This window comes from Pelodiscus sinensis, chromosome 15 (genome assembly GCF_052426305.1).
Source record: "Pelodiscus sinensis isolate ZL-2025 chromosome 15, ASM5242630v1, whole genome shotgun sequence".
Lineage (NCBI taxonomy): Eukaryota > Metazoa > Chordata > Testudines > Trionychidae > Pelodiscus > Pelodiscus sinensis.
The window spans coordinates 804398-816466 of record NC_143066.1 but is presented as its reverse complement, the minus strand read 5'-3'; positions in this window follow the sequence as shown (position 1 = coordinate 816466).

The window sequence follows — 12069 nt, the reverse complement described above, 5'->3', positions numbered from 1 at the left end:
GTTTCTCCTCCCGAGCGAGGCCCCGCCCGCCCAGCTTCCCCTCCCGAATCCGGCCCCGCCCGCCCATGTTCCCCTCCCAGCCAGGCCCCGCCCGCCAGTTTCTCCTCCCAGCTTGGCCCAGCCCGCCCAGCTTCCCCTCCCGATCCCGGCCCCGCCCGCCCATGTTCCCCTCCCAGCTTGGCCCCGCCCGCCCAGTTTCTCCTCCCGAACCCGGCCCCGCCCGCCCAGCTTCTCCTCACAGCTTAGCCCCGCCCGCCCAGTTTCTCCTCCCAGCACGGCCCCGCCCGCCCAGTTTCTCCTCCCAGCCAGGCCCGCCCGCCCAGCTTCCCCTCCCGAACCCGGCCTCGCCCGCCCAGCTTCTGCTAGCGAGCTCGGCCCCGCCCGCCCAGCTTCCCCTCCCAGCTTGGCCCCGCCCGCCCAGTTTCTCCTCCCGAGCTCGGCCCCGCCCGCCCAGCTTCCCCTCCCATCCCGGCCCCGCCCACCCAGCTTCTGCTAGCGAGCCCGGCCCCGCCCGCCCAGCTTCCCCTCCCAGCTTGGCCCCGCCCGCCCAGTTTCTCCTCCCGAGTTCGGCCCCGCCCGCCCCGCTTCCCCTCCCAGCCAGGCCCCGCCCGCCCAGCTTCCCCTCCCGAAGCCGGCCCCGCCCGCCCAGCTTCTCCTCCCAGCTTAGCCCCGCCCGCCCAGTTTCTCCTCCCGAGCGAGGCCCCGCCCGCCCCGCTTCCCCTCCCAGCCTGGCCCCGCCCGCCCAGCTTCCCCTCCCGAGCGAGGCCCCGCCCGCCCAGCTTCTCCTCCCAGCTTGGCCCCGCCCGCCCAGCTTCCCCTCCCGTACCCAGCCCCGCCCGCCAAGCTTCTCCTAGCGAGCTCGGCCCCGCCCGCCCCGCTTCCCCTCCCAGCCAGGCCCCGCCCGCCCAGTTTCTCCTCCCGAGTCCGGCCCCGCCCGCCCCGCTTCCCCTCCCAGCCTGGCCCCGCCCGCCCAGTTTCTCCTCCCGAGCGAGGCCCCGCCCGCCCAGTTTCTCCGCCCGAGCGAGGCCCCGCCCGCCCAGCTTCCCCTCCCGAATCCGGCCCTGCCCGCCCATGTTCCCCTCCCAGTCAGGCCCCGCCCGCCCAGTTTCTCCTCCCAGCTTGGCCCCGCCCGCCCAGCTTCCCCTCCCGATCCCGGCCCCGCCCGCCCATGTTCCCCTCCCAGCCAGGCCCCGCCCGCCCAGTTTCTCCTCCCAGCTTGGCCCCGCCCGCCCAGCTTCCCCTCCCGATCCCGGCCCCGCCCGCCCATGTTCCCCTCCCAACTTGGCCCCGCCCGCCCAGTTTCTCCTCCCGAACCCGGCCCCGCCCGCCAAGCTTCTCCTAGCGAGCCCGGCCCCGCCAGCCCAGCTTCCCCTCCAAGCCAGGCCCCGCCCGCCCGCTTCCCCTCCCGAGTCCTGCCCCGGCCGCCCAGTTTCTCCTCCCGAGCTTGGCCCCGCCCGCCCAGCTTCCCATCCCGAGCGAGGCCCCGCCCGCCCAGTTTCTCCTCCCAGCTTGGCCCCGCCCGCCCAGCTTCCCCTCCCGAACCCGGCCCCGCCCGCCCAGCTTCTGCTAGCGAGCTCGGCCCCGCCCGCCCAGCTTCCCCTCCCAGCTTGGCCCCGCCCGCCCAGTTTCTCCTCACAGCCAGGCCCCGCCCGCCCAGTTTCTCCTCCCGAGTCCGGCCCCGCCCGCCCCGCTTCCCCTCCCAGCCAGGCCCCGCCCGCCCAGCTTCCCCTCCCGAACCCGGCCCCGCCCGCCCAGCTTCTCCTCCCAGCTAAGCCCCGCCCGCCCAGTTTCTCCTCCCAGCACGGCCCCGCCCGCCCAGTTTCTCCTCCCAGCACGGCCCCGCCCACCCAGCTTCCCCTCCCAGCCTGGCCCCGCCCGCCCAGTTTCTCCTCCCGAGTGCGGCCCCGCCCGCCCCGCTTCTCCTCCCGAGCGAGGCCCCGCCCGCCCAGCTTCCCCTCCCAGCTTGGCCCCGCCCGCCCAGCTTCCCCTCCCGAACCCGGCCCCGCCCGCCCAGCTTCTGCTAGCGAGCTCGGCCCCGCCCGCCCAGCTTCCCCTCCCAGCTTGGCCCCGCCCGCCCAGTTTCTCCTCCCAGCCAGGCCCCGCCCGCCCAGTTTCTCCTCCCGAGTCCGGCCCCGCCCGCCCCGCTTCCCCTCCCAGCCAGGCCCCGCCCGCCCACCTTCCCCTCCCGAACCCGGCCCCGCCCGCCCAGCTTCTCCTCCCAGCACGGCCCCGCCCGCCCAGTTTCTCCTCCCAGCACGGCCCCGCCCGCCCAGTTTCTCCTCCCAGCACGGCCCCGCCCACCCAGCTTCCCCTCCCAGCCTGGCCCCGCCCGCCCAGTTTCTCCTCCCGAGTGCGGCCCCGCCCGCTCCGCTTCCCCTCCCAGCCAGGCCCCGCACGCCCAGTTTCTCCTCCCGAGTCCGGCCCCGCCCGCCCAGTTTCTCCTCCCGAGCCCGGCCCCGCGCGCCCCGCTTCGCCTCCCAGCTTGGCCCCGCCCGCCCAGTTTCTCCTCCCGAGCGAGGCCCCGCCCGCCCAGTTTCTCCTCCCGAGCGAGGCCCCGCCCGCCCAGCTTCCCCTCCCGAATCCGGCCCCGCCCGCCCATGTTCCCCCCCCAGCCAGGCCCCGCCCGCCCAGTTTCTCCTCCCAGCTTGGCCCCGCCCGCCCAGTTTCTCCTCCCAGCCAGGCCCCGCCCGCCCAGCTTCCCCTCCCGAACCCGGCCCCGCCCGCCCAGCTTCTGCTAGCGAGCTCGGCCCCACCCGCCCAGCTTCCCCTCCCAGCTTGGCCCCGCCCGCCCAGTTTCTCCTCCCAGCACGGCCCCGCCCACCCAGCTTCCCCTCCCAGCCTGGCCCCGCCCGCCCAGTTTCTCCTCCCGAGTGCGGCCCCGCCCGCCCAGCTTCCCCTCCCAGCTTGGCCCCGCCCGCCCCGCTTCGCCTCCCAGCTTGGCCCCGCCCGCCCAGTTTCTCCTCCCGAGCGAGGCCCCGCCCGCCCAGTTTCCCCTCCCGAAGCCGGCCCCGCCCGCCTATGTTCCCCTCCCAGCCAGGCCCCGCCCGCCCAGTTTCTCCTCCCAGCTTGGCCCCGCCCGCCCAGTTTCTCCTCCCAGCCAGGCCCCGCCCGCCCAGCTTCCCCTCCCGAACCCGGCCCCGCCCGCCCAGCTTCTGCTAGCGAGCTCGGCCCCGCCCGCCCAGCTTCCCCTCCCAGCTTGGCCCCGCCCGCCCAGTTTCTCCTCCCAGCACGGCCCCGCCCACCCAGCTTCCCCTCCCAGCCTGGCCCCGCCCGCCCAGTTTCTCCTCCCGAGTGCGGCCCCGCCCGCCCAGCTTCCCCTCCCAGCTTGGCCCCGCCCGCCCAGCTTCCCCTCCCAGCCAGGCCCCGCCCGCCCAGTTTCTCCTCCCGAGTGCGGCCCCGCCCGCTCCGCTTCTCCTCCCAGCCAGGCCCCGCCCGCCCAGTTTCTCCTCCCGAGTCCGGCCCCGCCCGCCCAGTTTCTCCTCCCGAGCCCGGCCCCGCCCGCCCCGCTTCCCCTCCCAGCTTGGCCCCGCCCGCCCAGTTTCTCCTCCCGAGCGAGGCCCCGCCCGCCCAGTTTCTCCTCCCAGCACGACCCCGCCCACCCAGCTTCCCCTCCCAGCCTGGCCCCGCCCGCCCAGTTTCTCCTCCCGAGTGCGGCCCCGCCCGCCCCGCTTCTCCTCCCGAGTTCGGCCCCGCCCGCCCAGCTTCCCCTCCCAGCTTGGCCCCGCCCGCCCAGCTTCCCCTCCCGAACCCGGCCCCGCCCGCCCAGCTTCTGCTAGCGAGCTCGGCCCCGCCCGCCCAGCTTCCCCTCCCAGCTTGGCCCCGCCCGCCCAGTTTCTCCTCACAGCCAGGCCCCGCCCGCCCAGTTTCTCCTCCCGAGTCCGGCCCCGCCCGCCCCGCTTCCCCTCCCAGCCAGGCCCCGCCCGCCCAGCTTCCCCTCCCGAACCCGGCCCCGCCCGCCCAGCTTCTCCTCCCAGCTAAGCCCCGCCCGCCCAGTTTCTCCTCCCAGCACGGCCCCGCCCGCCCAGTTTCTCCTCCCAGCACGGCCCCGCCCACCCAGCTTCCCCTCCCAGCCTGGCCCCGCCCGCCCAGTTTCTCCTCCCGATTGCGGCCCCGCCCGCTCCGCTTCCCCTCCCAGCCAGGCCCCGCACGCCCAGTTTCTCCTCCCGAGTCCGGCCCCGCCCGCCCAGTTTCTCCTCCCGAGCCCGGCCCCGCCCGCCCCGCTTCGCCTCCCAGCTTGGCCCCGCCCGCCCAGTTTCTCCTCCCAGCTTGGCCCCGCCCGCCCAGTTTCTCCTCCCAGCCAGGCCCCGCCCGCCCAGCTTCCCCTCCCGAAGCCGGCCCCGCCCGCCCAGCTTCTGCTAGCGAGCTCGGCCCCGCCCACCCAGCTTCCCCTCCCAGCCTGGCCCCGCCCGCCCAGTTTCTCCTCCCGAGTGCGGCCCCGCCCGCCCCGCTTCTCCTCCCGAGTCCGGTCCCGCCCGCCCAGCTTCCCCTCCCAGCTTGGCCCCGCCCGCCCAGCTTCCCCTCCCAGCCAGGCCCCGCCCGCCCAGTTTCTCCTCCCGAGCCCGGCCCCGCCCGCTCCGCTTCCCCTCCCAGCCAGGCCCCGCCCGCCCAGTTTCTCCTCCCGAGTGCGGCCCCGCCCGCTCCGCTTCTCCTCCCAGCCAGGCCCCGCCCGCCCAGTTTCTCCTCCCGAGTCCGGCCCCGCCCGCCCAGTTTCTCCTCCCGAGCCCGGCCCCGCCCGCCCCGCTTCCCCTCCCAGCTTGGCCCCGCCCGCCCAGTTTCTCCTCCCAGCACGACCCCGCCCACCCAGCTTCCCCTCCCAGCCTCGCCCCGCCCGCCCAGTTTCTCCTCCCGAGTGCGGCCCCGCCCGCCCCGCTTCTCCTCCCGAGTTCGGCCCCGCCCGCCCAGCTTCCCCTCCCAGCTTGGCCCCGCCCGCCCAGCTTCCCCTCCCAGCCAGGCCCCGCCCGCCCAGTTTCTCCTCCCGAGCCCGTCCCCGCCCGCTCCGCTTCCCCTCCCAGCCAGGCCCCGCCCGCCCAGTTTCTCCTCCCGAGTCCGGCCCCGCCCGCCCAGTTTCTCCTCCCGAGTCCGGCCCCGCCCGCCCCGCTTCCCCTCCCAGCTTGGCCCCGCCCGCCCAGTTTCTCCTCCGGAGCGAGGCCCCGCCCGCCCAGTTTCTCCTCCCAGCCAGGCCCCGCCCGCCCAGCTTCCCCTCCCGAGCGAGGCCCCGCCCGCCCAGTTTCTCCTCCCGAGCGAGGCCCCGCCCGCCCAGCTTCCCCTCCCGAATCCGGCCCTGCCCGCCCATGTTCCCCTCCCAGTCAGGCCCCGCCCGCCCAGTTTCTCCGCCCAGCTTGGCCCCGCCCGCCCAGCTTCCCCTCCCGATCCCGGCCCCGCCCGCCCATGTTCCCCTCCCAGCCAGGCCCCGCCCGCCCAGTTTCTCCTCCCAGCTTGGCCCCGCCGCCCAGCTTCCCCTCCCGATCCCGGCCCCGCCCGCCCATGTTCCCCTCCCAACTTCGCCCCGCCCGCCCAGTTTCTCCTCCCGAACCCGGCCCCGCCCGCCAAGCTTCTCCTAGCGAGCCCGGCCCCGCCCGCCCAGCTTCCCCTCCAAGCCAGGCCCCGCCCGCCCCGCTTCCCCTCCCGAGTCCTGCCCCGGCCGCCCAGTTTCTCCTCCCGAGCTTGGCCCCGCCCGCCCAGTTTCTCCTCCCGAGCCCGGCCCCGCCCGCTCCGTTTCCCCTCCCAGCCAGGCCCCGCCCGCCCAGTTTCTCCTCCCGAGTCCGGCCCCGCCCGCCCAGTTTCTCCTCCCGAGCCCGGCCCCGCCCGCCCAGCTTCTCCTCCCAGCTTAGCCCCGCCCGCCCAGTTTCTCCTCCCAGCACGGCCCCGCCCGCCCAGTTTCTCCTCCCAGCACGGCCCCGCCCACCCAGCTTCCCCTCCCAGCCTGGCCCCGCCCGCCCAGTTTCTCCTCCCGAGTGCGGCCCCGCCCGCTCCGCTTCCCCTCCCAGCCAGGCCCCGCCCGCCCAGTTTCTCCTCCCGAATCCGGCCCCGCCCGCCCAGTTTCTCCTCCCGAATCCGGCCCCGCCCGCCCAGTTTCTCCTCCCGAGCCCGGCCCCGCCCGCCCCGCTTCCCCTCCCAGCCAGGCCCCGCCCGCCCAGTTTCTCCTCCCACCTTGGCCCCGCCCGCCCAGTTTCTCCTCCCAGCACGACCCCGCCCACCCAGCTTCCCCTCCCAGCCTGGCCCCGCCCGCCCAGTTTCTCCTCCCGAGTGCGGCCCCGCCCGCCCCGCTTCTCCTCCCGAGTCCGGCCCCGCCCGCCCAGCTTCCCCTCCCAGCTTGGCCCCGCCCGCCCAGTTTCTCCTCCCAGCACGGCCCCGCCCACCCAGCTTCCCCTCCCAGCCTGGCCCCGCCCGCCCAGTTTCTCCTCCCGAGTGCGGCCCCGCCCGCCCAGCTTCCCCTCCCAGCTTGGCCCCGCCCGCCCAGTTTCTCCTCCCAGCCAGGCCCCGCCCGCCCAGTTTCTCCTCCCGAGTCCGGCCCCGCCCGCCCAGTTTCTCCTCCCAGCACGACCCCGCCCACCCAGCTTCCCCTCCCAGCCTGGCCCCGCCCGCCCAGTTTCTCCTCCCGAGTGCGGCCCCGCCCGCCCCGCTTCTCCTCCCGAGTCCGGCCCCGCCCGCCCAGCTTCCCCTCCCAGCTTGGCCCCGCCCGCCCAGTTTCTCCTCCCAGCACGGCCCCGCCCACCCAGCTTCCCCTCCCAGCCTGGCCCCGCCCGCCCAGTTTCTCCTCCCGAGTGCGGCCCCGCCCGCCCCGCTTCTCCTCCCGAGTCCGGCCCCGCCCGCCCAGCTTCCCCTCCCAGCTTGGCCCCGCCCGCCCAGTTTCTCCTCCCAGCACGGCCCCGCCCACCCAGCTTCCCCTCCCAGCCTGGCCCCGCCCGCCCAGTTTCTCCTCCCGAGTGCGGCCCCGCCCGCCCAGCTTCCCCTCCCAGCTTGGCCCCGCCCGCCCAGTTTCTCCTCCCAGCCAGGCCCCGCCCGCCCAGTTTCTCCTCCCGAGTCCGGCCCCGCCCGCCCCGCTTCCCCTCCCAGCCAGGCCCCGCCCGCCCAGCTTCTCCTCCCAGCTAAGCCCCGCCCGCCCAGTTTCTCCTCCCAGCACGGCCCCGCCCGCCCAGTTTCTCCTCCCAGCACGGCCCCGCCCACCCAGCTTCCCCTCCCAGCCTGGCCCCGCCCGCCCAGTTTCTCCTCCCGAGTGCGGCCCCGCCTGCCCCGCTTCTCCTCCCGAGCGAGGCCCCGGCCGCCCAGCTTCCCCTCCCAGCTTGGCCCCGCCCGCCCAGCTTCCCCTCCCGAACCCGGCCCCGCCCGCCCAGCTTCTGCTAGCGAGCTCGGCCCCGCCCGCCCAGCTTCCCCTCCCAGCTTGGCCCCGCCCGCCCAGTTTCTCCTCCCAGCCAGGCCCCGCCCGCCCAGTTTCTCCTCCCGAGTCCGGCCCCGCCCGCCCCGCTTCCCCTCCCAGCCAGGCCCCGCCCGCCCAGCTTCCCCTCCCGAACCCGGCCCCGCCCGCCCAGCTTAGCCCTGCCCGCCCAGTTTCTCCTCCCAGCACGGCCCCGCCCTCCCAGTTTCTCCTCCCAGCACGGCCCCGCCCACCCAGCTTCCCCTCCCAGCCTGGCCCCGCCCGCCCAGTTTCTCCTCCCGAGTGCGGCCCCGCCCGCCCCGCTTCTCCTCCCGAGTCCGGCCCCGCCCGCCCAGCTTCCCCTCCCAGCTTGGCCCCGCCCGCCCAGCTTCCCCTCCCAGCCAGGCCCCGCCCGCCCAGTTTCTCCTCCCGAGCCCGGCCCCGCCCGCTCCGCTTCCCCTCCCAGCCAGGCCCCGCCCGCCCAGTTTCTCCTCCCGAGTCCGGCCCCGCCCGCCCAGTTTCTCCTCCCGAGCCCGGCCCCGCCCGCCCCGCTTCCCCTCCCAGCTTGGCCCCGCCCGCCCAGTTTCTCCTCCCGAGCTTGGCACCGCCCGCCCAGCTTCCCCTCCCGAATCCGGCCCCGCCCGCCCATGTTCCCCTCCCAGCCAGGCCCCGCCCGCCCAGTTTCTCCACCCAGCTTGGCCCCGCACGCCCAGCTTCCCCTCCCGATCCCGGCCCCGCCCGCCCATGTTCCCCTCCCAGCTTGGCCCCGCCCGCCCAGTTTCTCCTCCCGAACCCGGCCCCGCCCGCCAAGCTTCTCCTAGCGAGCCCGGCCCCGCCCGCCCAGCTTCCCCTCCAAGCCAGGCCCCGCCCGCCCCGCTTCCCCTCCCGAGTCCGGACCCGCCCGCCCAGTTTCTCCTCCCGAGCTTGGCCCCGCCCGCCCAGCTTCCCATCCCGAGCGAGGCCCCGCCCGCCCAGTTTCTCCTCCCAGCTTGGCCCCGCCCGCCCAGCTTCCCCTCCCGAACCCGGCCCCGCCCGCCCAGCTTCTGCTAGCGAGCTCGGCCCCGCCCGCCCAGCTTCCCCTCCCAGCTTGGCCCCGCCCGCCCAGTTTCTCCTCCCAGCCAGGCCCCGCCCGCCCAGTTTCTCCTCCCGAGTCCGGCCCCGCCCGCCCCGCTTCCCCTCCCAGCCAGGCCCCGCCCGCCCAGCTTCCCCTCCCGAACCCGGCCCCGCCCGCCCAGCTTCTCCTCCCAGCTTAGCCCCGCCCGCCCAGTTTCTCCTCCCAGCACGGCCCCGCCCGCCCAGTTTCTCCTCCCAGCCAGGCCCCGCCCGCCCAGCTTCCCCTCCCGAACCCGGCCCCGCCCGCCCAGCTTCTGCTAGCGAGCTCGGCCCCGCCCGCCCAGCTTCCCCTCCCAGCTTGGCCCCGCCCGCCCAGTTTCTCCTCCCAGCACGGCCCCGCCCACCCAGCTTCCCCTCCCAGCCTGGCCCCGCCCGCCCAGTTTCTCCTCCCGAGTGCGGCCCCGCCCGCCCCGCTTCTCCTCCCGAGTCCGGCCCCGCCCGCCCAGCTTCCCCTCCCAGCTTGGCCCCGCCCGCCCAGCTTCCCCTCCCAGCCAGGCCCCGCCCGCCCAGTTTCTCCTCCCGAGCCCGGCCCCGCCCGCTCCGCTTCCCCTCCCAGCCAGGCCCCGCCCGCCCAGTTTCTCCTCCCAGCTTGGCCCCGCCCGCCCAGCTTCCCCTCCCGATCCCGGCCCCGCCCGCCCATGTTCCCCTCCCAGCCTGGCCCCGCCCGCCCAGTTTCTCCTCCCGAGCGAGGCCCCGCCCGCCCAGTTTCTCCTCCCAGCTTGGCCCCGCCCGCCCAGCTTCCCCTCCCGAACCCGGCCCCGCCCGCCCAGCTTCTGCTAGCGAGCTCGGCCCCGCCCGCCCAGCTTCCCCTCCCAGCTTGGCCCCGCCCGCCCAGTTTCTCCTCCCGAGTCCGGCCCCGCCCGCCCCGCTTCCCCTCCCAGCCAGGCCCCGCCCGCCCAGCTTCCCCTCCCGAACCCGGCCCCGCCCGCCCAGCTTCTCCTCCCAGCTTAGCCCCGCCCGCCCAGTTTCTCCTCCCAGCACGGCCCCGCCCTCCCAGTTTCTCCTCCCAGCACGGCCCCGCCCACCCAGCTTCCCCTCCCAGCCTGGCCCCGCCCGCCCAGTTTCTCCTCCCGAGTGCGGCCCCGCCCGCCCCGCTTCTCCTCCCGAGTCCGGCCCCGCCCGCCCAGCTTCCCCTCCCAGCTTGGCCCCGCCCGCCCAGCTTCCCCTCCCAGCCAGGCCCCGCCCGCCCAGTTTCTCCTCCCGAGCCCGGCCCCGCCCGCTCCGCTTCCCCTCCCAGCCAGGCCCCGACCGCCCAGTTTCTCCTCCCGAGTCCGGCCCCGCCCGCCCAGTTTCTCCTCCCGAGCCCGGCCCCGCCCGCCCCGCTTCCCCTCCCAGCTTGGCCCCGCCCGCCCAGTTTCTCCTCCCGAGCGAGGCCCCGCCCGCCCAGCTTCCCCTCCCGAATCCGGCCCCGCCCGCCCATGTTCCCCTCCCAGCCAGGCCCCGCCCGCCCAGTTTCTCCACCCAGCTTGGCTCCGCCCGCCCAGCTTCCCCTCCCGATCCCGGCCCCGCCCGCCCATGTTCCCCTCCCAGCCAGGCCCCGCCCGCCCAGTTTCTCCTCCCAGCTTGGCCCCGCACGCCCAGCTTCCCCTCCCGATCCCGGCCCCGCCCGCCCATGTTCCCCTCCCAGCTTGGCCCCGCCCGCCCAGTTTCTCCTCCCGAACCCGGCCCCGCCCGCCAAGCTTCTCCTAGCGAGCCCGGCCCCGCCCGCCCAGCTTCCCCTCCAAGCCAGGCCCCGCCCGCCCCGCTTCCCCTCCCGAGTCCGGACCCGCCCGCCCAGTTTCTCCTCCCGAGCTTGGCCCCGCCCGCCCAGCTTCCCATCCCGAGCGAGGCCCCGCCCGCCCAGTTTCTCCTCCCAGCTTGGCCCCGCCCGCCCAGCTTCCCCTCCCGAACCCGGCCCCGCCCGCCCAGCTTCTGCTAGCGAGCTCGGCCCCGCCCGCCCAGCTTCCCCTCCCAGCTTGGCCCCGCCCGCCCAGTTTCTCCTCCCAGCCAGGCCCCGCCCGCCCAGTTTCTCCTCCCGAGTCCGGCCCCGTGTGACGTAGTGGGGGTACCTGGCTGGTTTCTATGCTGCTGGCTCTGGGGCAACCCCCACTGGCTGCCGTGGGTACCAAGACCCAGCAAAACAGGATGAGTCACTATGCAAACCAGTGGCCAGACACCCCCCATGGAGAGGAACAAAGGAAGGTGGAATGCTGCCTTGGCTGGGGGGCAGGGCTGGAAGTTAGGGAGTTAGTTGCTGGCTGTCGGAGGGCATGGAGGAGAGCCTAGGGGAAGGGGCTGGAGTTTAGGGGCCCAGTCTCCCCCATCTCAAGGGGGCCTGAGGCATCCTAGCCCAGTTCCTGTGACCAGATTACATCTGTGCTGCGCTGTGCTGGAGGAGCAATAAACCACCCTCAATTCCACTGGCTGGTGCAGTCTGTTTGTGCCATTTCGGGGTGCAGGAGACGGGGAACCCCCAACGCGCCGTCACACTGGTGTCAGAAGTGGGATGCACTGCACCCCGTGGATGGAGCTTCCAGCGGCGAGCGACAAGGCGCAGTAGAAGCAAGAGCCCTGGAGCCAGGCGTGCTGGAGACAGAGCGAAGCGGTTCCTGGGAATCGTGGGGCGCTGCAGCACTAGACTGGTGAGTCTGCACCGAGGGGCCCAGCGGGCAGATGGCCTACGCCCGACTCTTGAAGGCAGAGCTGGTGGGGCTGTGCAGAGAGAGGGGCTTGCCTGTGCAGAAAGCAACCAAGGCCCAGCTGATTGCTCAGCTAGAAGAGAACGACCAGCCACAGGGCCAGGATCTTGTCCCCAGGGGAAGCAGCCAGACCCCCCCTGAGAGTGTGTCAGGCTCAGAGAGGGGGAGGAGCGCTGGAACCCACAGGAGAGATGAGACAGCGTCTCCCGGGAGGCCTGCAAGCCGTAGCCCATCTAGGGCAGGGGCCAGCCCAGCGGAGCTGCGGCGGCTGGAGATCCAGCTGCGGATCAGGGAATTGGAAGTAGAGGACCGAGAGAGGGACCGCCAGGACCGAGAGAGGGAGCGCCAAGATCGAGAGAGGCAGCGGCAGCATGAGCTGGCCATGGCAGAGCGGAGAACCGGCGGGGCACCGGCTGCGCCAAGTGCGGATGGGCCCCAGGGTCCCAGGACTGCCAGACGCTTGGAGAGGCTCGTGGTGGCCCAATTGAAGGACATGGGTGACATAGACGGGTTCCTCAGTGCCTTTGAGAGGGCCTGTGGACTGCAACGGGTTCCCCCAGCTGACTGGCTGCAGGAGCTCATCCCCGCACTGAACCAGGAGGCGGCCGGAGTGCTCAGTCAGCTGGAGGACCTACAGCCAGGGGATTACAACCGAGTCAAGGAGGCCCTGCTGCACAAGTTCGGGCTGACCCCCGAGATGTACAGGAAGAAGTTCCGGGGGGTACAGAAAGGGCCACGGGAGACCTATGTGGACCTGGCCTCCCGCCTGGCGCAATACTGCCGCAAGTGGGTGTCTGGAGTCGGAGCCCAGACCGCAGAGGAGCTGCTCAAGCTGGTCATGATGGAGCAGTTCTATGAAGCGTGCCCACCCAAACTGAGGCTGTGGCTCAAGGACCGGAGACCAGAGAACCCCCAGGAGGCCGG